The sequence below is a fragment of the Balaenoptera ricei genome, chromosome 13, assembly GCF_028023285.1.
Source record: "Balaenoptera ricei isolate mBalRic1 chromosome 13, mBalRic1.hap2, whole genome shotgun sequence".
NCBI lineage: Eukaryota > Metazoa > Chordata > Mammalia > Artiodactyla > Balaenopteridae > Balaenoptera > Balaenoptera ricei.
Genome location: NC_082651.1, coordinates 92,511,089 through 92,536,687, shown reverse-complemented (window position 1 = coordinate 92,536,687; position 25,599 = coordinate 92,511,089). Strand labels below are relative to the sequence as shown.

General features: G+C 42.0%; 1 long non-coding RNA gene and 1 pseudogene across 1 annotated transcript in view; one reads left to right on the top strand and one right to left on the bottom strand.

Moving 5' to 3' along the window:
- The window catches only part of LOC132376556 (uncharacterized), a 130,879-nt gene that overhangs the window by 72,927 nt on the left and 32,353 nt on the right, over positions 1 to 25,599 (bottom strand). The gene's annotated exons all lie outside the window — the stretch shown is intronic.
- On the top strand, positions 20,550 to 20,801 carry LOC132377096 (cytochrome c oxidase subunit 7B, mitochondrial-like; annotated as a pseudogene).

Sequence of the window (25,599 nt, the reverse complement as noted above, 5' to 3'; positions counted from 1 at the left end):
TGTGTTTAACACAACTATAATATCTTTTGAGTTTACTTATTTTAGTTTTTATTTTTAATGTGATATTTGTGTGGAAATACATATCAAACTATGAAATTCCATGTATTTATACTAAAGTCAAACAAAGAAAATTACAAACGTTTTCCTTGTATTAAAGTTCCATACTTTCATGTTGTCCCCTGTAAAATGAGGATAAAAGGACTGCATTCTCCCTGTTGCTTGAGGTGGCCTTGAGGGTCACTTGAGATAATTATCTAAAATACTTTTGTGTTCTAAAGAGTTTTAATTATCTCCATTTTGTAAAAATGGCTTAAAAATCATAGGTAATTCTGAAATCACTAGTTAAAAAGATTGCATGGTGCTATGATATTATAATATTTAATAAATATTAACTAAATCATTTAAAATTATCAAAGGTTTTGGGAAGGGAAAAAATGAGGTTGAGGTTCTTTTATCCTTAAGTGTGTCAAAATAACTTTGTTATAAGATGGTAATGCCCTGAAAATCTAAGTTTGTAGAAGAATGTAGAGTATTTCCAGAACAATTAGCTCAAATGAGGCAAAGTATAATAGGATATAAATGAACCCCACTGTAGGCAAATGTGATAGAAAATTCATGCTACGTGGATTCCCCAAATTATGATTCTAGTAATCTGAATACCTGCTTTAAAGAAAGATATCCTAGAAAAATTATGGAATCTAATAGGAAAGACTGAAACTGTTTTCATTTTTCTTGGAAACTGTAAGAAATCAGAGTGTTTTTTGTTTTACTTTTGAAGAAAACCACCTCAGATCACACATTAGTACAGCAGAACTGGGTAAGAAGCCATCTGGCAATCCCGACTTTAAAACTGGTAGAGAAATACGGTGACGCTTCCTCTGAGTTTCCTTGAAGGGAGCCATAAACTCATTTTTCATTTCTGTGGCAGATGTTTTTTGATTTTTATAATGTACCAGGGACTGTACCTCACACAAAGTTTACAGTGGTGAAGATGAAACAGTCCCTGACCTCAGAGAGCCGGCAGATCATTACAATGAAGTAGGATACTTTCCACGGGAAGGGAAATACCATGCCCTTTGAAGGCACGAGTCGGGAGCACCCAACCTAATCCAGAGCATCAGGGAAGCCTGGTTGGAGGAATTAACCTAAAATTACACTTTTGAAAGTCTTAACTAGGAAAAAGACTGGCAGTAAGGAGTTCCAAGAAGCAGAGAAGAAAATACGCAAAGGCAGAGGGGATCAGGAAGTACAAATGCTAAACACCACTAGGAATGCCCGAAGTAGAGAATAAGAGCAAGGTCAGGGCCACGTAGCAAAGAGCTGCGTGTATCCCATGTAGCAGGAATCAAGTCTGCTATTTAGTAAACAAGGTACCCACTACAGCTGTTCTTTATTCTAGGGGAATAAAGCAATTTGCCTCTGGAGCAATTGATTTTTTGTTTAGGAAAACGTCGTGCTGTATCTATTGCTTAAGAAAGACGAGGAACAGGGGTTGTGGCCTGATGTGGGAAGGGAGGATGGGCAGAGAGAGCTGAAGTACCTCTATCAGACGCCACATCCAGCCCAGGGGCGGGAGTGGTGGAGGAGGGCAATCAAAGCACAGCATAAGAGAGTGAGAGGTGAGGGGAGGGTTCTAGCAGGGAAAGAGGTAGAAAAATGGGGACTGAGACCAAATGATTTTTTTGACAGCGACAACTAATGTGCAGTTTCAACTTATTCCAAGTACCATGCTGTAAGCCCTCAGTGTCATGACCCCAACCTCAGTAAAGTCAGTTATAGCCTTGCATTAAAGATATTTTGGAAGAATTTAAAAAACCAGGAGCAGGCCCTCCAACACGAAGCCCAGTACATAGGAAGTGTTTGGCATATGATGCAAGAAAGAGATCAACCAGGAATTCAATGGAGAAAGGGAACCAGTTGACCAGAAACACTCTAAACCTCTTTAGAACTCTCAGAGGTATAAGGAGGAAGATGGGTTTTCTGCAGAATGGGGGTTTAAGCCACATTCTTTAAATGGTAAATTGCCAGCATGATTCCAGAATGTTATGTGCCTTGGGCCCCCATATGGCAGGCACTCATGTTTCCCATATTAAAGAGTTTTGACTAAATCCTAATGGAAATTGTGAAGCCAGTAAGAGAGCGCTAGTATGTGAGAAACGTGACCATTCTGAGTAAATTATAGGAAAAACAGAGTCAGGTAGGAAGCGTTGCAGAGAATAGGTAGGAGCAGCAAAATTAGGGGCAGTAATCCATATAAAAGATGGCAGCAGCAAAATCTGGGGGTGAGGGGTGATCACTGTAGAGATGTTAAAAAGTGGACAGATAACAGAGAAATACGACCTTATGAGTCTGCATCCATTGAAGAATCAAGAATGACACCCAGTGTGGAGAAAAGGGAACCCTCCTACATTGTGGGTAGGAATGTAAGTTGGTATAGCCCCTATGAAAAACAGTATGGAGGTTCCTCAAAAAACTAAAAATAGAGTTGCCATATGATCCAGCAATCCCACTCCTGGGCATATATCCAGACAAAACTACAATTCAAAAAGATACATGTACCCCCACATCCATAGCAACACTATTCACAATAGCCAAGAAATAGCCATGGAAACAACCTAAACGTCCATCGACAGATGAATGGATAAAGAAGATGTGGTACATATATGCAATGGAATACTACTCAGCCATAAAAAATAAAATGAAATAATGCCATTTGCAGCAATAGGGATGGACCCAGAGATTATCATACTAAACGAAGTAAATCAGAGAGAGAAAGACAAATATCATATGATATCACTTATGTGTGGAATCTAAAATATGACACAAATGAATCTATGAAACAGAAACAGACTCACAGACATAGAGAATGGACTTGTGGTTGCCAAGGGGGTGGTGGGGGAGGGGTGGATTTGGAGTGTGGGATTAGCAGGTGCAAACTCCTATCTATAGGATGGATAAACAATGGGGTCCTACTGTAGAGCACAGGGAACTATATTCAGTATCCTGTGATAAACCATAATGGAAAAGAATATGAAAAAGAATATATATATGTATAACTGAATCACTTTTCTGTACAGCAGAAATTAACACAACATTGTAAATCAACTATACTTCAATTAAAAAAAAAAAAGAATAACACCCAGAACTAAATTTAGAGCAGCTGAGTGGATATTGGTGCCATTCACTGAAACAGGAAACTGGAGACAGCAGGTTTGAAACTTACTAAGAAAATTACACTTTAGACATGTTGGGTTATGATGCCTATTAGACATCAGTAAGACATCTAACAAGTGTCTGGTTGGATATATAAATCAGGAGCTCAGAAGATAGGATGGTATTGAAAATAAAGATCTGAGAGTATCACCAGATAGAAGCCACACACACACGAAACCTAAACTAAAACCAAAAATAAGCCAAAGATATTTATGTGATTACTTCTAAGAGTATGTAGAATATGAAGGGAAAATGTCCAGAAGATGTAACTTCAGAATTAAAAAAAAAAAAAAAAAATACTGAGAAGGGGGTCAAAGGAAAGAAGGAAATAAGAGTATCAATTCAGGACAAGGGAACTGAGAGATTCAAAAGGAGTGAGTGGTCTTCTCTGCCAAATGCTACTAGGTGATCGAATAATAAAAGGTGCCAGAAATACGTATGTCAATTTTACGCTAGAAAGATGACTGATGACTTCAGCAAGAATAATTTCTTTTAGCCTGAGGTCACAATGCAGGCATGGGTGAGCAAGTGAGTTGACTGACCCTAGAAAACTCCATCAAGACATTTGGCTTGACAGAGAAGACATTCAAGAACCTTCCCGACCTGTGTGCTATATAGAAGGTATGCTATATATGGTTTTAATAATGCTTCATGATGAATCTTTCCCCATCATTTTACTTTCGACTCACCTATCTTGTTCTGTTTAGTGAGTTTCTTGCAGAGGCATATAGTTGGGTCCTGTCTTTCACCCACTCTACCAATCTTTTAATTGGCGTATTTAGGCCACTCATATTTAAACTAATTATTGATATGTTGGGGGCATAAACCTGCCCTTATTATTTGTTTTCTGTTTGGTTATTCTGGTTTTCATTCTTCTGTCCCCCTTTGCTTGCCTTCATATGGGTTATTTAAATGTTTTTAAAATTTCATCTTGATTTATCTATCAAGTTTTTCAATGTATCACTTTAAATAGTATTTTAGTGGTTACTCTATGTATTGCAATATACACTCATAATATAGTCTCCGATATTGACATTTTTACCAAGTCAAGTAAAATGTAGAAATCTTAGTTCAATACAGGTCCCTTTACTCAGTTCACTTTTAATATATGAGTTCATCGTTTCCTCTATATACATTGAGCAACACATCAGATAATATTATAATTTTTGCTTCAACCATACATAATTTTTAAAAACTCATTCTCAAAAGGAAGCCTACTATATTCATCTCTAGTTTTACATGCTTCATTGTTCTTCCTTTCTTCTCTCTAAGCCAGCCTTCTTCTTTTATTATTTCTTTCCTGTTTAAAACAGTTCTTTTAGCCATGCTTTGAGGGGTGTTCTGCTAGCAAGAAATTCTCTTAGTTTTCCTTCATCATATTTTTTTCCCTTCATTCCTGAAGGATATTTTTGCCACCTATAAAATCCAGAGTTGACAGTTCTTTTCTTTCAGCCTTTGAAATATTTTGTGCTGCTTCTTTCTGGTTTCCATGGTTTCAGATGAGGAAACCACTGTTGTTTAAATTATTCCTCTATAGGTCATGCATTGTTTCTCTCTAACCTCCTAACAATGAATTACATCTGCAGTGATCCTATTTCCAAATAAAGTCACAGTCTGAGGTTTGGGTGTTAGGACTTCAACATATGAATTTGGGCAGGGGGTATAACTAAACCCATAACATCTGCAATGTCAGCTCTTTAAAGATTTCAAGACATTTAAAGATTTTTTAAGTGTCTTATCCAAGTTTAATCATTATTTCTAGTGGTATGGGTTGTTTGAGTACCATTTTATTGAAAAGAAACTTTGATTAGTGTTGGTTAACTCATTCATTTAATCATTTATTCACTGAGTCAGCAAACTTGAGCTCCTACACTGTGCCAGGCAGTGGTGATAAAAAGAAAAATTACATATAGATACCAACATTCCAGAGTTTATAGCAATTATGGGGAGGGGAGAATGGCATAGACACATACAGCCATAATGCAAGTTCAAGCAAGATCAGATCCGTAAGAGTGTTAGAATATGCTTTGGTGATTTGTAGGAGGGAGATTATTTCCCTATCAAAGTGAATCAAGAGAAGCTTTATGGAGAGAGTAGCATCAGATCACCATCTAGAATAGGTAGGGTTTGAACGCATGCAAATAAGAAGAAATGGGAACTCCCCATAGAAGGAAGAGATGGAACAAAGGCAAAGAGATGGGGATGCGTTTGAAGTACACAAGGAACAGAGGATTCGGTTTGCTGCTTTTTCCCGTGAATGCTGATTGTGCCACCCAACACATTTGAAAATTTTTGCAGAGCAGAGATAAACTGTTGGTTGATCAGCGAGAATGAGCCAGACTTTAGAATTAATCAGACCTCAGTCTGAATCCTGGCCCTCACACTTGATAGCTGCATGCTCTTTCCTTGCCTGAGTCAGTTTCTTCATTACGTACCTAACAGGTGATTGCAGAACTACGAGAACTGAATGCAAAATATTCAGCACTCTTCCTGTTATTCCCTCTAGAGTGACCAGCACAAGCATTCATGACCGTGTGTGATTGTGCCATTCTTGTGTTTTCCAGTTCCCCGGTCTATTGGCAAGTAGGGGCTGCTGTCCACCCTTTTTCTCCCCTGCCAAGCTTGTGTGCTGGTTAGGGCCGCATCCACCGGAGGAAGGGATGCCTGCCTCTCCTCAGCAAGGCACCTTCCCCTTGTCGAGCAACGTACCAATCTAGAGGGGGAGCATTTTTCTGATTCATGTAACAGGGGAGTAAAAATGCCCATGGCTCTGGGCATAGGATGGGTACATTGTAAGGCCAAAGAGATCACTGTTTCTAATTGACTTCATAATAAAACGTGTCATGATAAAGGCCAGGGTACCTAAAGACTTTTTCTAAATACCTGTACATTTTGTCACAGTCTGTTTTTTTTTTTTTTTTCCTGATTAAGAATATCATGAAATCTTATACAATTTCTTTTTGGTGCAATCTTAGAATCTGAGACAAAATACAAGAAGGCAAAGACAACTTTGAAATCAAACCTCAGCATTCTGTAACTGTGACAGGAAAAATGAAGACAACCAGAATAAAATGTGCACAAATTTAAATGGTGATAAGACACACGATATAAAGGGAAGTGCAGTCATGACAACCGTCTGATTAGATAACTAATTATCATTTGTAATGTTTATATGGTATAGCTAATCGCGATATAATTAAGAAAGTAGCCGGTCATAACTGTCCAGTTATACCTGAAATGCTCAAGTGATGCAAGTGGGATTGAAATGTTAGTAGCAAGTTTTACTTATTTAAGTGTAGAGGAACTGCCTCCCTGAAGCCTACCTGTTCATCGCTCCAGTCTGCCTCAATCTCTCCCACTTCTGAATCCTCACAACACGGTCACAAAGTGGAGAAGAGTTAAAATGACCAATCTTGACTGGAAACCTACAAGCAGTACAAGCACGTGCAAGTTTTTTAACCTCTCTCAACATCAATTACGTCTTAGATTGGGCTGCCGTAAAGATTAAGTGAGATAACGTATTCAAGCCACTATACAGGAGTACCTGCCATATGATGATCTCACAATAAATAGCATCTAGTAATATCACCTGATACTCTTTATTAATTTCCCCCACTGCATTACACATCTGTGGCAATCTGAACCACCTCTAACCCTAAAACCAACAGCTATGCTGAATTCATGGTCAGAATCATGATGACTGGACCCAGTTAATAATAACAGAGATATTAAAACAGGCAAATATTTCAAACTTATAAGAAAAATGTGAGTCACGGGTTATATAGATGATCAAAGACCTGGATTGGGGAAAAGCTGCAAAATCTCATACACAGATATGTCAGCCTCTAGTAATTCACTTGCCACAATGTATGTAAATTAATGTTTTGAATATAAGCTTCCTTAAGTTACAATGTGCATTTTTCAACAAAGATGAAGTCAAAAATAATTAAAATCTATGGGCAATAATTTTAACTTATGCAATATGGTCTACTGTGTATTCATGACTGACCACAAAGAACTGAAGACAATTGCGAATAATGGTTGTCTTGTATCATTTTCAACAGTAGCGGAGACATACCTGATAAGGTAGAAAAGTGATGAAACATACATCACCGTCTGCCCTGAAGTTTACACTTGTCATTTACCACCTCCCAACAGGACTTAAAGGGCAAATATATCTTTCCATCTGATTTGAAAGCTAATTTATTTTGAATTTATCTGATAATAAAACAAAAGCAATTTCAATTTTCACTGTGAACTAGTAGCTTGGACCTGCAATCTAAGACAACACCTCTTAAGAGAAGCCAGTGTGGATCACGGTGAAGGTATAGGAGTCAGACAGACCTGTGTTACAATCCTGGATCTACTGTGTATTAATTACATAGAGTGAAAATTACAATGCCAGCCTGAGACAAGAGAAGTTACAAGGATTACAGGAGATAATGCGTGACTTGCTTAGCTTGGTGTCTGGCATGTGGTAAGCATCCAGTAAATAGTAAGGACTGTCCTGCCGTGAAAATTATCAATCACAGTGACCGCATTCAGATAAGGGGTGCTAAAGGCAGGCTTTAACAGCAATATTAACAAACATAAAATCCTAAGACAATTGTAAAAATGTGTGTGCCAGGAGGAAGGGCTCTTTTATTCACTGCATTATCTCCTGAACTAGGACAGTCCCTGACACAGAGCAAGTGCTTAATAAATAACTGTTGGACTAACTAACAGCAAGCTCTAGGAAATTACATTCCAGAGGACCCTCCAGAACGGGCAAGACATCATGGTGTCTGTTTTTCTCCTCTGTCCTCCCAGTATGCTCTCTGCTGAGGAATGGACCGGTTTGGTCAAGGTTGTGAAGCACCAACACTGCAGCATAAAGCTTTTCAAACATGAGAGAGAACTTTCTGTACAGCAAAAGCTCTCCAGTCAAGGGTCTCTTATGTTTCTTAACTCACCTAAACAGAAACAATTTTAGTTCTGTTGGGTGGAAAGTGATGTCAGTGCCAAGAGCAATGGGACCTGGATACGGGATGCTTGGCCCTTGTCTCAGGCCTGCCATTCACTAGCTGTGTGGCCTTGAGGTCACTGCAATAACCACCCGCTGGTGTAAGTCAAGGGCTGATGCCTGTTGTAAAAAGTCAGAGAGATTCCATAAGAAAGGGAAATAAAGTTATGAAACATTCTGTGAATTGGTTTCCTCCTTATGCAATAGAAAAACACCCTGATTCGTCTACACCACAAGGTTCCTGAAGAGATCAAATAAAAGCCCTTGAAAATAATCACTAGATAAAAATACAGTATTTTTATTTGTCCAGGAAAATACTACTTTCTCCCAGGAATAGCTGCAGCTTATTGTAAAGAATTTTTAAAAGGAAGAGATTGAGCAACTAGTAAAGAAGTAAAAAACTGGGAAAAAACAAAACTGGCTATTAGATGACAAAAAGTTTTAAAAACGTATTTCATTTTAGAATACTTTCTTAGGAATATCATTTTAAAATTGAGTTGTAGCAGCTAATTTTTTTGTGTTTGGGCCCAAAAATAATATGTAAAAAAAAAAAATCTTTCTGTTCATTTTCTAATATATAGTGAAGGAGAAAAATGATGATGGGGAGAGAAGGTCAGTTTATTCTGATTCTGAGCTCTGTCTAGAAAAGGGGGTATAAAGATAGGCTATTTCTATTAATCTTTTTGTCGCTAGAAACAAAAATAAATGATATATAGAAAGTTCAAAATGTCTTGTGTTATCAGAGGAAAAACTAGTTGAAAAATATGCTGCATTCAGAAAGTAACATAAATACTCAGCCCACCAACAGATTTGAGCCTCCCTCTCCTCAATATCTGCCTGCAGAGCACAGAAGGTCTCCTCCCTTCAAGGTTCCGGGGCCCGGGATGCAACCAAAGTGTAACAAATATTCCAGAACACTGAGATTTGCTTTTTCACAGGAGAAGCAGACACAAGTTCTTGGCTGGTGCGGGGAGCATGTATCAGGGAAAGACACCAAAGCAGGAAAGTCCTGGGAGTTATTCTGAGAGACCCAGAATGTCTACACAGAAGTTCAAGGACATGCCCTGAGTGGAAGGAATGGACCATATATAATAAAAGCACACTCACCACAATCCTAAATAGCAATTTTTCCTGGGTAGAAATGGGATACATTTGTGTGTGTGTGTTTGCTTTTCTATGTTTTCCAAATCTATAAGAAACAAAACATTTTTGTAATAGGAAAAAAAAGCAAATAAAAATGTTATAGTTCAAAAATTTATCCCAATGGGGCTTCCCTGGTGGTGCAGTGCTTAAGAATCCGCCTGCCAGCACAGGAGACATGGGTTCAAGCCCTGGTCCGGGAAGATCCCACATGCCCCGGAGCAACTAAGCCCGTGCACCACAACTACTGAGCCTGCGCTCTAGAGCCCATGAGCTACAACTACTGAGCCCACGTGCCTAAAGCCTGTGCTCCGCAACAAGAGAAGCCACCACAATGAGAAGCCCGCGCACCGCAACGAAGAGTAGCCCCCACTCGCCGCAACTAGAGAAAGCCCTCACACAGCAACAAAGACCCATCGCAGCCAAAAATAAATAAATTTATATAAAACAAAATTATCCCAATGAAATTGATGAGATTTTAGTATCTTCTAGGGTTTTTTTTTTCTTTTTGTTTTAGTTTCAATACAGCTTCATATTCCTAGACCGTATTCCTAGACTCCAGCTCCCACTGTAGCTCCTTAAAGAATTGATTAGGCTGCCTGGTCGTTTTTCCGGGAATTGTTTCAACATTACCTAAATGTGTGTAGGCAACACTGTGCTACCATCTGCTTCTAATGAAGACGATAATGATGAAGATCACAGCCCTGTGGGTTAAGACTCCATCAAAATGCGTATGTGTTTACAAAGCAGTGGCTATTGATTTAAGTCACTGCTTTGGTAGAAAGGGAACAGTGTTTTAACATCTTTTTGCTTCTGCTTTCAAGGATCTCTATTTCCCACCTAGATGTGCTGTAGGTTCAGAGGTTTGAGGACTCCCTTACCATCCCACTGGGTTTAACCTTTGAATGTAATTTCAAAGACCTGACAGTCGGTGGGGATCAGTGTAACAGCTTTATTAATCTTAGAAATTGTGTAAGAACCACCAGTGTAGGATATCTGAACAGAGTTGGTTTGGAGACTACTACTTGGGTCTGAGGACACATGGGACTCCCTTGCCCCTCCCCCTTCATGCTAACAGGACCTGCAGGCAGCCATTATCAGATTTTCCCATTCGGTCACATGCTAAGAAGCTGCACTGGGACAGAGGGTGGATATAGTCTTATTACACCAAGACAGGAAGCAGAAAGGAATTATGGATCCACAAGGTGAGCAAAGAGAGAGAGAAGCATGACTCCCAGTAACCAATTTCGTAGAAACCCAAGAAAACTGCTAGAGAGAAACTCTGAAATTGCTCACTGCAATATCCCCACTCATGGGGAAGAGAGCAGAGTCTCTCCTGACATTGGAAGAAAAGGTTGACTGTTCCTCCCCCCCTCCCTAACTTTTGTTCTCTCTTAACCCATTGGGTCCAAAGGCCAAGACTCTGGCAGCCAGGAGGGTTGTGTTAGATCATTAGTGCATTGAAGCTTCTGCCGGTGAGCCCAGAACTACAGCAGTCCCTCTTATGACTTGGGCAGTGCAGCTCTTGTCCCTAGAGGCCCTCAAGAAGAGTCAGGATAGGACATTAGTTAAATTAGCATCACAGGCATGCTGCATCTAGGCCATCACTTCTTCACCTATTTCTCATTCCACAGTATATCATCCAAATATTGCATAACAGGATAAACAACGAATAATAACATAAAAATGCCTCAAATTTGAATGTGGATTTCCCCCATTATTACATTCCGAGAGAGGAAATAAAATAAAAATCACCTCTGCCTCATAAATTACAGTTTAGAGAACTAAACCCAAAGTCCCTTGTTCCCCGTTAGGTAGAATAACACCCCCCGCCCCCAACTCCAGTAAGATGTCCACGTCCTAATCCCTGGACCTGGGTATATATGTTACCTTATGTGGCAAAGGTTGCAGATAGAATTAACGTTGCTAATTAGCTTTAACACAGGGAGATAGTCCCCGGATAATCTGAGTGGATCCAATGTAATCATAAGGGACCATAAATGGGGGAGAGAAAGGCAGAAGAGGTCAGACCCAGAGAGAAGGCAGCAGGAGAAGGACTCTGCCTAACGTTCCTGGCTTTGAAGATGGAGGAACGGGGCCTTGAGCCTAGGAATGCGGACAGCCTCCTGAAGCAGCGAAAGTCAAGGGAGCAGACTCTTCTAGAACCTCAAGTGGGCCACACAGGCCTGCCAAGACCTTCGTTTTAGCCCAGTGAAGTTAATTTATTTAGCTAATGTTTATTTTGAATTTTCAGAACCATAATACATTTGTGTCATTTCTTATGATAATCGAGAATCTAGAATCCTACTTCCTTATTGTTTTCTCCCTTAGCCAGATGTAACTCACCTGGAGGGAGTTTGAGTTCTTTGGCAGAAGTTGCATGCCAGGTTGCCACCTGCTCGAATGGGTGCTGCTTTTAGCACCTCCACAACTGAATTAGTGCAGCTCCAAGCTTCTCATGATTGTCATGTTTCCAGAGTCAGTTAGGACACGTAAAAATATCACAGCACCAAATTCGTGCCAACAGAATTCAGATGGCACAACTAACCCTCACCCAGGTTCCAGAGCAGATGCCACACAAAGTACTGTGTTTCCAGATCCCAGTACACAATTTAGAGAGGAACCCAGGCTCATAGTTTTGTCTCCACCTATGAATGTAACAGAGACCTAGTGCTGGCTGAGAAAAGGGGGAAAATATTTGGGGCTTCAGTTCTGCTAGGATGCTGGTCTCGTTCTCCCATGGGTCTCAATCTAAAATCAGGATGAAGAGATCTTCTATTGAGAGGCTAATTGTGACCTTCTGATTTATTGGGAGTAGGGGGTGTGGGGAAATCCATCTATCACACAGCCTCTCCTAGGATTTAAACAGTTACACACAGATGCTGCCTCTTAGGATCTGGCCCTCTGAAATGCCATTTCTGTTCTGAACTGTAGGTTCCAGAACTCAACACTGAACTACAGCGTTCAGTGTACAGTCTCTGTACACTAGTGGCATTGGCTCTTAGGAGGTTTCCTCACATTTACAATGTTTATAACAGGGAGCTCACCGAACCAACCTCACTGCCTTGCTTTCCCCGTGACGTTATCCACCCCCAGCAAGATGCCCAGGCATATTTTATTGCTGTGTATGAGTGGCTATTGCTTCTTGATTTACACAAGCTTAGGAAGCTTCTCTCTTGAGGGTAGTCCTCCAGTTTTCTACATGTGTCTCAGTTTAAAACTACCTTCAGCAAATTCATGAACTTCCAAAAGCATGTGTGCCTCTGGGGGCCAGTAAGAAGACCCTAGACCATGAGCTTCCCCGACAAATCTTCCCATCTCTCAACTTTTGAATTTTCCAAGCCTTGACTAACCTGTTCTATTTTCCCAGCAGTGAAGTTTCTTTCTTTCCTCATTGTTCTATCACAGAGGGGTAAGTCTCCGAGTACTCCAGTTCCTGTTTTTCCTCCCCCTCCTTCTCAGCAGGCCAAGTGAAGTTTAAAACTTGTTAACCTACTTTCTAAGTTGCTTCTCTTTCTTCTCAATCATATGTGGGGCTATCCCTGTGCGCGGGATCACCGTGCTTTCCTTCCTTTCACTTTGCTCTTAGGCTAAGCACACACACCTTCAGATTCTCTTTCGTTTTGTCCCCAGCCTGAGAGATAAAAATTCACTCGGTTCCAGGTCGGCCAAAAATAAATGCAACCCACCACCCAGGGGATCTAATTTCAATCATGTTGACCTTTATATCTGAAATTTAGGATGTTATCTGTCCTAAATCTCTCTACTCCGTACATGTCCTAGTTGGGTTCCCCTCATAGTACGTAGTAAATAGCTGTTCTCATGAGCAGCTGTGTTATTTTAAAAACTCAGTAAATACATTATGCTGATATTCCCTTAATAACCTGCACAAATCTCATGTAACCTCTTCATGCATCTGTCCCGGGTCTTGGGGTGGTTCCCATGTGCTCTTATGATTCACTGGCCACCCCTCCCTAACCCCCTCACCCCTACCTGCTGCTAAGAGGAGGTCTCCCAGTAATGCCCCAGACAGTCTTTCTCTGGGGAACATCCTGGCTCACTCTAAGAATGTACTGCTTAATGTGGCTAAATTTGGGGGAGAAATCCAGTCTCCTATTTAGTAACCACTAAATCATCCCCTTCGTTTTTAGTTCTCCCTTTCAAAGCAATTAAATATGGCACACTTCCTTCTCCCATTCATATCCGTATTCTCTCAGATGCTGAGTTCTCAGTCTTTTGGTTAAGAAAATTCCTCACTTGGTCCGTTTCAATGGGCACATCCTCTTTCAGTTTTTCTTTCACTTTTCTACTGCTCTTCTCTGACTTGACAATAAAAACATGCTTTTTAAAAAACTAATTCTGCTCCAACATAACTGACCAAACTCCATGCCTGAAAACAGTCTGTTTCAGACATAGGATGTTTTCACGCTTTTTCCATTTAATAGGCTTTCTGTCTCAATCCACCAAGATGACATGTTGCCGAAAAAGGAGGAAATCTTCCTTTTTATTGAAAAGGAAGATTGAAAAATACAACATTTCCCTGCCATTGATCTCAGTATGGGTCTCTGAAACCCATGTTCAGGGCTTATGGAGGAAATAATCTAGAACCAGCTTGAGGCCCTGTGGATAGGACTCCACAGTCTCTGGAAGCTGAATGAATCCAAGTGTCCACAGCTCCCTCTTTTTCTGGATGAAATTCAGAACAAAACCAAAACAGAATTCGGGAAAGCTGCTCTAGTACTTTCTGTCAAAGCCCTAGTATTAACAATCTAAAGGTCAAAACATCACGCATGAATGTTCTGGATGTACAATTTGGTTGCTTTTGGTAGTTTAAAGTCCCAGTAATATAATGTCAGCCTGTCACTGCAATGATGTACACATCCTGCTGCAACTTTCTAGGCCAACGCTTGGCATATCAGCTCCCATGAGCAAGGACTCAGATTCTCCAGAAAGTTGCTTTCTTTCTAAACGGCACAGAGTATGAGGAAATGTTTGATGCTCAAATCCTACTACTTGCTCCTCTTGCTGTCTTCCTGTCTGAAATCTGGTGAACAGAAGTATCAAAAGGCAAACAGACTGGAGATTGCTACTTGGGCCTGGGCCCCAACACAGCATCCTGGTCTATCCGTACCTAAGTAAAGCAGCTGGACCCACTGACAGGCCACGCTGATGTACACAAGGGGTTTTAGACTGAAAAGCTGGAGCAGGGCCCAGTCCCAAAATGGGATTAGGACCAGCACAGATGAGTTTAATTCACTGAAAAAGAAAACAGTGGAGCACCCATTGGAATCTGTCACCTGGAAGACACTGGCACAGCAGTTGAAAGCAGAGCTCAGGGGCCATGGTTCGGGCCAACAGAACGGTCTCAGCCCCCCTCCCCTCGTGCCAGCCCAAGCCGTGGAAGAGCCAGCCTTTCCCCGGACAGCCTGGCCTCCCAGGGCATCTTTTTTTGGGCCTCAGGAGCAAAGAGCAGAACGCTTGGGGATGCAGCGCTCCCCCGCCCTCAAGCACAGGCCAAAGCTTGAGGGACCCGTGTTTCCAAGCCCAGGATCTGGCCTCGGAGCTGAGCCTCTAACCCCACAGCCCACAGAGCCCTCCAGCCCTAAGTGGAGCCCACGTCCCCGCCACAGAACAAAGGGGTGGCATCCTCCATCTCTGACCCTCTCCTCTCCTGTTGCATGAGGTTATTTTATTTAAAACTCAAAGGGGAGGGCTTCCCTGGTGGCGCAGTGGTTGAGAATCTGCCTGCCAATGCAGGGGACACGGGTTCGAGCCCTGGTCTGGGAAGATCCCACATGCCACGGAGCAACTGGGCCCGTGAGCCACAACTACTGAGCCTGCGCGTCTGGAGCCTGTGCTCCGCAACAAAAGAGGCCGCGACAGTGAGAGGCCCGCGCACCGCGATGAAGAGTGGCCCCCACTCGCCGCAACTAGAGAAAGCCCTCGCACAGAAACGAAGACCCAACACAGCAAAAATAAATAAATAAATAAATTAATTAAAAAAAAAAAAAAAAAACTCAAAGGGGAAAATAAAAAAACACAAACCTTACTTACTGTTTGCTGAGGCTTCCAGGGAAAGAGAATATTGGCCTAAAGCAGTGGTTCTCCAAGCCTGAGGCCCGGTGGACTAGCATTGGCATCACCTGGGAACTTGTCGGAAGCGCAAGCTTATTGGGCCCAGACCCACCGAATCAGAAATGCAGTGGGTGGGGCTTAGCAGTCTTCAGTTTCACACGCCCTCCAGGTGATTCTAATGCACACCCAGATATAGGACCGCTGGGCTAAACAAGGGCATAATTACACTAATCAGAAGAGCTACTTCTCCACACGTGGAAAGGGGCAAACATGCAGAGAAAGAAAAAAGCCCACTCCAAGACTTTCTCTTTGTGGAGAGAAAAAGACAAACCTACAGGGGGTGTGGAGAGGAATTCAGACATTTCTTTCCTACCAGATGATTTTTCAGTAAAATAAAAAGATGAGAAATAGTCACTAAGAACCAATTCTGGATTACTGAAATTGGTCTTCTCACTGCTGTCTATCAGGTTTATTTTTCTAGAAATCAAGTTTAGTATTCTACCTTGCTCAAAGATAGTGCTTAGCTAACTATTCCTACTGAGTAAAGCCTCAGTTATCTAGCATGGAAGACAAAGCCAGTCACAACTTGCCTCAAACCATCTTTCGACCTAATTTAAGCTCATGTTCAGTTCTATGCATCAAACATAGATGCTTATGCTTATGAAGTAAGCAACTTTGAATAAAAAAGCAGAAGAGTTTCCACCCTCCAGGGTAGTCTCCTGCATCAGAAGCCCCCAGGAAGCAAGTTAGCAATGCAAAGGTTCAAATGCATCCCCAGAGAATTGGCTACAGCAGGCCTGGAAGGGGGCCTATATGTATACACTTGTCAAGGGCTTCAGATGAGTCAGCTGAGTCCAAGTGAAAACACCTGTTGAGAAATTCTGTTGCACATATTTAATAAACTGTGATCCCTGGCAAGTGCCTAGACTTTAAGCAAGTGCCCATTAATTACTGAGTGGTTAACAGTCTTCCTTTCCACATTCAGATATTTCCATTTTATAAAGCCCTCTAACCTACCTCATTGAACCATCCTAACACCTTACAGCGTGAAAACATTTACTTATTTCGCACATTTAAAACACACAATAAGGACAAAAAGAATTCACATCATTTCCACTGAGGTGTCTAGTACTTAAATGCCTTCAAACTTGAAAGGCAGGGACACCAGAGGCAGCACAGCACTGCACGTAGGATTCTAGATGCATCAATAGAACTGCTCTCATTAAGGTCTTCACCTGGGCTCCTTTTCCAAGGAGGGCTTCCACATCTAACTTTAGGTGGCTGTTCAGGGTTGCTCTGCCAAAGCGCAGCCATGATCATTTCTTCTCTTAATTTTGTCATTAACTTATGTTTTCCTTCTCTGCAAAGTCTCAGAACAAATAGATTCTGTTTGCATGAATAATGCACCATGTTCCCAGGTACAAAGAGAAGTGTAAGTCTGCACAGCTGCACAAGGAAACTTAACCAAGATCCATTTCCAAGGCTTTGCCTGCATCAAAGGTCTTAGAGACCATTTGGGAAAATCTTTCTTTTCTTTGGTTAATCTTTTGCAATTCTTTCCCTTCCACTCCCAGCATTTTAAATTCCTTCATCAAACCAAGCACACACTTTTTAGTAATGGACTAGGAGTCAGAAGCCTGGGTTCTAGTTTTAGATCTGCTACTAGCTGCTGCAGGACTGTGGACAAAACATTTGACCCCACCGAGACTCAGTTTTCCTATCAGCAAAATGGACCTGATGAGGAGATGAATTAGGTGGTCCCTAAACTTCTTTGGCTCTATTTAGTGGAGAAGGGGTATATGAAATTCTCCTTCCAAATCCAGATAGTGTAAAGCAACCTCTTCTAATAAGGATGACCTTACTCCCAGATATTTCCCTACTCTGGCAGTCGTTTCAGGCTGAGATATTTGCACATGCAAGATTCTAAGAGTTGAGGAAGAGGAATGTGATGGACTCAGAGCTGTTTCATAGCCTGAGGAAAGGTTTTGAAGAGCTGCCATTTCACATGTTGTGCCGGAGTGGGGTGGTCCGTGCTACTGAGTCCTTATGCTTCTCTCAATCTTATTTCAAGAGAGAATGTTGAGGCCTATCCTGAACTGGAAACTCTCTTAGCCTGAGATGAAAATACGGCCATGAATGAAAGCACCCTGGAGTCAGTGGTCGCTGACCAAGTGTATGAATATTTGACTCTCTCTGCTGTTAATGGCAGATTGAAAGACAATGTGTGGAAAGGGCTTCATTTTACTTTACCAGGCTAAACTAATGTAGGTAATTAAGATTCACTGCCTGATTAACTTCAAATGGCTATACAGAGAGCAACATAATTCTATTACTCTCTAAATATCAAGGTTTATCCATATAGTAAAAACGAAATTGTATACAATCGAAGGTCTGGTTATCCATTCGTGTTTGATCCTTAATGATGCACATCCCTTTAGAATACTCATGCTGTGTCCTCTGTTTATGAAGGGCAGACAAGAGGGTCCCAGAGGTTAATGACCGTGCCAGTCTCCTAGCTAGCTGGTGACAAAGACAGGTCTCAAAGAAGAAGCCCTCCTGGTAAATTAGTGCTCTTTCAAATTAGTCATTGCAAGGATTCATTTTTGTTAAGAGAAATTCTTTATATTTTATTTTTCATGGTTCACTGAGCCATCTGGGATCAAGGGCATTTTGGACATTGGGCAGTGCTGGGGGTAGGGATGAAAAGAAAGAAGGGAGAGTCCTCGTTTTGCAAATGGACTCAAGTGCCATTTATCTTTCATAATCTACCAACAAGGTAAGCTAAACCCCAGCCCCATCCCTCATGAAAAGATGACTTCAAAAGACACACTTTAGAAATAAACTAAGTCAGAAAATGTGTTGCCCAGGGTTTATCAGGCTCTGAACAGTTTCTCACACAAGGCACAATAAGCAGTGCCGCTTCTGGGAGGCTGAGGGAGGCCTGGCTAGCCCCAGAGTGAAGTTCAAGGGTCCGGGGATGCCGAGGAGCTGCCCAGAGGAACCAGGAAGGCAAAGGGCCAAGAAGTCAAGTACAAGCTGTGTCCTAAGGGTGCCCAGCATCAAGCTGAAGAAACTCACTTCAGTCATCGACCGTGAGGAGTGCACTCCAGACAATGAAAGGAAACAAAGTCCAGGTGCCAGAAGCCAGGTAGATCCTGGGGAATGTGAGAAATGTGAAAAAGATCAAGTTCATCACTGGGCCCAGGTCTGGAATATCCATGGTTTTTTGACAAGCTCTTGGCCCTTGGGGTTTGCCACATGAATGAATGAATAGATGGACAGTGGCAGGTTATCTATGGGAATAGTGTTTCTTTTTCTTCTTTTTCAAGAGAATGTGACAAATCATGTCACAATATTGGCAGGAATGAGAATCACTGTGGAACCTCTGGGGTGGCCTACTCAGAAGGGTAATCAGTAGGATCATCCTCTTGAGCAAGAAGATCTGATGGGACCCTTTGTGTTTTAAAGAGAAAAGCTCGTCCCCAGTAAGGGAAAGGAAGGGGTGGATCTGGGTTCCTAAAGTAACGAATGCTTGAACATGTCTTAGCTCCAACATTTGAGGAGGTAGCAATGCTTGAAAACTCACAGTTAACTGGTCGAGCTAAAACTGTCCGTATTCTGACCTGAGAGACCCGCATAGAAGCGCTAGCAGTGGACCCAGTCTCTGACCTGGGTCAGCCTTCGGAGCCCCTCCTCCTGATAGCTCAAGGCTTCTGCTGGAGACACCTGCTCGCTGCCCGCCTCCTTGCGAGCCAGCATTCCTGACGTCCCATGCCAGTAACTGGCAGCATCACCACTGGCCTGCCTCAGCCCAAACCTTTGCTGAGTGCCCTTTCACTCAAATGCCCTCTCCCCTAAGCAGAGCAGCGGGGAGTGGGCAGCCCTAAACTGAAGACTCACTGCAGCAGAAAATGATGCAGAGGCATCATTGATGACATTGATGACAACGTCCTGGGTCTGCAGCCACTGGGGGAGGGGTACTTGGACCAGTTACCGTGCATGGATGCAACTCACCAAGGTCAACTCCTTCTCAGCCACCAGCGCCTCTTTTGCCCACCGGAAATGAACTGCCCTCTCCTTCCACCCTTGGCTGCAAGACGCAGCACAGGGAGGAGGAAGATTCTATAGGGGAGGACTGAACACTTGTCAGGGCTTTTCCTCATTATTGATGGCTGGTGTGATGGGGCCAGGGGAGAGAGTGAGCATTTGTATTCTAGAGACAGAATGGTCACAGCAAGCACACTCCATTACCACATTGGGGGCATCCCTGTTTCAGAACGAACAAATTAATTAAAGGATGAATGGCTTAATTATGTCTATAGGAGATTTGTCCTGTTTTAAAGGCACCAGAAGGACACACCAGTCTTGACTTTAGCCATTCCTGTTTCTGCAGGAAGTAACTTTGCTGTACACCTGAAACTAACACAACATTGTTAATCAACTATACACCAATATAAAATAAAAAGTTTTAAAAAAAAAAAGTGACTTTGGCACCACGAGCGACTGTCAGTCTTAACTATGACCTCAGAAAATTTTGATCAGATGCAAGTTAATTTGCTCTGAGCCATTCCCTAGGGACACAGAAGGTCAGACCTAGAGCCCATCATCCCGATAAGAGGCTCCTACGAGCTCAGGACTCAATGCTGAAAGCAGAGTTTGGTGACCGTTTGGAAAGGCATCTTGAGTGGAGAGTGTGTCCTGGCTTGGCCATTGGGAGACTCAAGTTCTAAAGCACAGCTCTACTTACAACCTGTGAGAACTCAACAGGAAAGTGGGAAAGATTTGTCTTTTGGTTTTTAATTCTCAAAACTTAGCCCAGTGTAGGAACTCAATAAAGCAAAGAGCGGGGAAGAGAGAGCCAGGGACAGAGGGGAAAATCTGCTGGCCTCCCTCATGAACTTTCTATGGTGACCCCACAGGGAGAAGTGGGGAAGACGCTTTGTGAACTAAACACTGCTATGTAAGTTCAAGAGTTTTGTGGGATAAAAGTTAGCCTCTAAATGCCACAACTGGAAGTTTAGCAAAAAGTCTGACAGTCTCGTTTTCAGAACTCTTTGCAAGGGTACTTGATGTGAAGGTGCAAAAAACTAGCAGCTGCAGTTGCTGCAGTTCTGTCTTCAGCTCCATGATGTTTCCCCTGGCCAAAAATGCACTAAGTTGCCTCTGAGTTCAAAGCATTCAGCAAACAATGGCAAGACAGAGCCACCGGAAGCAGGCACCTGATTTCCATGACAAATATGGTAACGCTGTATTAGCTAATAGAGCCACTTTCTGTGTTGCCGGATGGGCATATACAGCAACACAAATTGGAATAGAATGGAACCTGTCCCCTGTTGGTAGAGTTGCCCCAAAGGGATGGAGAGATCAGTAATCATCCCCTCTGGTTTAATACTGAATTGTTTCAAAACCAACTCATAATTGATGCCAAGTAAAAGCACTGTGTACCCATTACAATATGGCATGATTGAAGATTTAAAAAATAAAAGTTTGACAGTCTCTTCTGGAAGGATCCACACAGGATTTTCCTGCATGGAACAAGATCCAGTTTACATAGCCCATGTGCTGGGTCATGGCCCCCCTTCTTTGGAAGATGAGGGGTTGATTCCCTTGGGTGTCCTGGGGCCAGGCTCTACTGAGAAGTAAACACCTTGGTGGTACCACATGTTCATGGGTCCCCGTTTACACTGTGTCAGGAATAAATGGAGCTGGTGGCACAGAAATGCCATCCAGGATGGGACTGTGGCCAGGCGGGAGGGAAGGGGGAGATACGGGCTGGCAGTGGGTTGTGATACCAGGCCAGGGGTACCCACGCCAACTGCACTCAGGCCTTCAGTGCATCTTTAAAGAGAAACATGTTCTTAACCATTTGTTGGGTTTTGGGCAGTACAGTTGGGTAGACAAGAGAACAGGTTCTACAACCAGGCTGCCTAAGTTCCAACCGCGGCTTTGTTTCTTTCTAGCTCTAAACCTGGATGAGTCTCGTAACTTCTCGATAGACATGGGGATGATGATAGTATCTACCTTGTCAGCTTGTTGAGAAGGCCCTGGGGCTGGTCACAGCCACAGAACAAGTGTTTGGTAATTATTTGCTCTCCTGGAGACTCCTCCCAGGTGTGCCCAGGTCAAACACTTGAATCAAAATCGAATAATTATGGTGAAAGAGGCATTGGTCAAGCGATAGGCATGTTCACAAACAATGTCTCCTTCAGCCACATATATCTCAGTCTTCACCACAACACCACGAGGAAGGAGTATTTTGCTTATCACAGACACGAAAACTGAGGTCATAACTGGTGTTCAAGGTGGCACCGCTGATAAGCACACCAGTCTGGGGTCCACCCAGACCTGCTTCTTGGAAAACAGCACAAGCAAGGGCTGTGTTTGCCAACACAGATCTCATCACCACCAGAAGGATCTGTGCAGACAACATGGTAGTTTCTGAAGGAGACCTGAGTCTGACTTCAGCAGCAGGTGGGAAACAAAATACAGTTGGTCCTCTGTACCCACAGATACTGTGTTACCCCATTTTATATAAGGGACTTGAGCATCCACAGATTTTGGGATCCTCGGGGGTTCCTGAAACCAATCTCCCACAGACACTGAGGGACAACTATGGTCAGTAGCTGCAGATGGAACATTCTCCCATAATCACGGAGGCAGGTCACAAGGCATGGAAGCTACAGGCAGGGACCTCTGAGGCAGAGGAATTTAAAATGTTGCTCCTAATCTTTAATGAAAGATAAAAGCTGCAAACTCAAAGATCCTCTGTTTAAAAATGCCCTTCAGGCTTTGCCCAACTGAATGGGGAAAATATCCAGCTCAAAACCCTAGAAATATCTGGGGATGTCAGATTCTAGCTTTGGCTGAAAACCAGGTAAGGAGGGATCAGGTCTTTGAAGAAGGTCTGATGAAGTCTCTGAGCTTCCAGGCCCACCAGAAACCATGCCCAGCGAGGCTTCTCTCCCCCGTCCTAGATGAAATTGTCAGAGATGGCCTCTGGAAGTTTGAGGAAGGGGAAGCACCATGTAGCAAGGATTCATCCCTAAACCTAATCTGTATTTCTCAACAACTTCCCTGGAGAAGCCCTCTGCCGTGCCAAAGGGAGAAGATATTTTCATTCCATGTTTTATAGACTTGCTTCCTTGCTGATGCAGGGAATACCACTCCTGGCTCCTAAATCTGCTGGATAGGCACAGATGATTATATGCTTTAATTTCATTTCTTTGAATAGGAGCAATTTCATTTCTTTGAATAGGAAGAAGATGATCGCCAGTAATGTATATGAAAGTCTTATAACAAACAAAAGTAAAGGGTTATGCAAAAATGTATAAGGAATGATGGTGATCACGGTTATAAAGATAAATGTTATGCAGCAAAGGGAAGAAAACCTAAATTTTAATGACAGAAGAATAATTAATAAACTGTGGCTTATCTATATGATAGAGGTCTAGACGGCCATTAAAAGTCATTTTACAATGAACTTTTTATGATGAAAGAAACTGTTTATGGACTAAGGCTGTGTGAAAATCACATACCGCCTGCCTGCAGGTAAGCTAGATGGATAGATGGACATAGAGACAATGAGAAGGAAGGGGAAAAGAAGAAAGTTACAATATATAAATAGGATTTACTTCAGAGTGGGTATACCAGTGATGAGCTTTATTTTCTCTTTTACTTTTATTTCTTTCGTTCTACCCTGCCTTGTTCTAAAAGCAATTTAAAGTTGTTTACAGCATACATACAAGATAAAATTAAATTTGAGAAAATGTAAGCAGATGAGGAATAAATATAAGAAAGATAAGCTATAGCCAGCAGAGTGGCTGGTATGTGGAATGAATTCTGTGAAGCCCTACACAGTAGACAGAGATCGACCACACATTCACCCCTAAGCTTTCTAGCCACCAACACAGAGAGGGAGACACAGCAGATGATGTGGCTTCTTCATTTTGAGGACAAAGTGAAGCATTCACAGGAAAATAAAGCAAAATGATTCCACTTAAGAAAACAGGAAAGAAAGTTCTCCCATGTTCTCTGCTCATCGGGACACTGTGGAAGGTGGTAAATAGTGGGGCAAAGTTTGTCGCCCTCTGTGACCCAGCGAGTCACCTTCAGGGAATCCAAGCAGCCCCTGTGTGAGTTGAAGACACAGTGCCAAAGTAATAAGCCTAACAGCTACAGTGGAGGGAGGGTTACTAATTCCAGGCTCTGTGCTGACTACTGCAAACGATCTCATCTAATCCTCACACAGCCCTACATCGTATCATCATCATTCCCCTAGACCTGGAAACAGTTTAGAGAATAACTCAAACTCAATGAGCTGGCACATGGCAGGGCCAGAATTCGGACTCTCCATGCACACCATGGTTCACCATCACGCCCTATTGCTTTTCAATCCAGAAAAAAATAAGCAGAGCTCCATACAGGGCAATGGCACAATGCCAAAGTGTAGTTCAGTGAAGAAAGCCCAAGAGGGGATCGCTTTTCTCTTTTTTGTATTTCCAAGCTTTGGCCAATGATTAGGTTTACTTTTAAATTGTCCACCCTTTTGGATTCCCTGCACCACTTCTCAAGCCCCCTCTGACTTGCACTGCTTCCACCTGACTTTCAGAGTTCTGGAGGCATCTGTTTCTCTCTACCTGATAAAGGACCTCCCTCGGGATGCAGAGAATCACCTTGGTTGTAAACAAGCTCCTCCTCACCCTGCAGCTTCTACAGGTCAAACGTTAAGCCCATCAATAAACTATTTCTATGAGGTGAGTCTTCAAACTGAACTTAAATCAACTGTGAACACATCACTGAGCCCCTCCTACACAGCCCTTCTTTGCCTCATTTATCTCTTTGACTCCTCACCCCATCCTTTGGAGTGCATGTTCTATTAGACCCAACAGGTGGAGGAAGTAGGGAGACCCAGGAATGTAAAATGGTATTAAACTGACCAAAACAATATTTACTAGAACTGGTAATGTTGATTGGAAATAAGTGCCCTCATACATTCACATTTGGAATATAAACAAGAATAACCTTCATTCCTGAGGACAGTTTTATAAAGCATGCCAACAGCGTTGACAGTATACAGAGCCTTTGAACCAGAAATTCCACTTGAGTAGATTATTCTAAGGAGACAAGGATAAATGAAGGCAAAATTTAGCTAGTAGGATGTTTCCTAGCACTGTTATAATAGGGCAAGCCTGGAAGCCAAATGTCTAAAAATAAGAGTTTGTTTAAATAAATTGGGGTCTACCTTTATAAACAAATAGCACGCATCCACATAAAAGCGATGTCGTAGAACGAACTATATTGACTTTAAAATTATTTTTGCTTCTGATGTATTTAAAATGAGGAAAGTGGGTAACAAAACAATTTGTGCAACATGATCTCATTTCTCAAAGGAACACTGTAATATGAATGTGTAAGGAAAAAAATCTAGAAAGATATAAAGATATACTTGAAAATGTTGATAGTAGTTATTTCTAGAGTTGTTATTACCAGTAGATTTTAATTTCTTCTTTTTGTATATATGTTTTTTAAACTAACCCATAGTGAAGATGAATTACTCTGTAAAAAATGAAAAGGAATTTAAAAATGAAACAGGCAAAACATACCAAGCCTTCAGTTTTGCATTTCTGTTTATATAAAAGAAAAGAGCCAAGATATGGATTAAAAAACTGACAAAGCCAGGTCAGAATATTCTTCTGTGTTTGTCTCTGGCATTGCCGTGAGTGGAGCTAAAGATGTAACAACCCTTCACATCAGGTGGAGGTTGATGGAAGACACCCATGTAAGTATGGCACTGTCTCTTGAGGGATGCCAACCCAGGGATGTCAATAAAAGTAACCCAGAGCTTTCTCTCTCTAACGCTTTCAAGTTCAAACCAATTTTTATAATATTCGTAAGAAATTTCCTTTCACCCAAACCCTCCCCATCTTTGATTTCACAAGCCCACACCTACCCCAGTGGACCCAGCAGTGGTTTATTATAGCTTTCACGGAAGCAAAAAGCACTTGGTAATCAAAGATAATTCTGCTCCCACATGAATAAACGCAGTTCAGACTTGTCTGCCACTAAAAGTCCTCAAAGGAATAGAAGACATCAATGCATATGATTTTAGTTCTAAACTGTTTTTAAAATATGTTCCAGCACACTTAATAGCAGAGTGAGCTAATGTACAT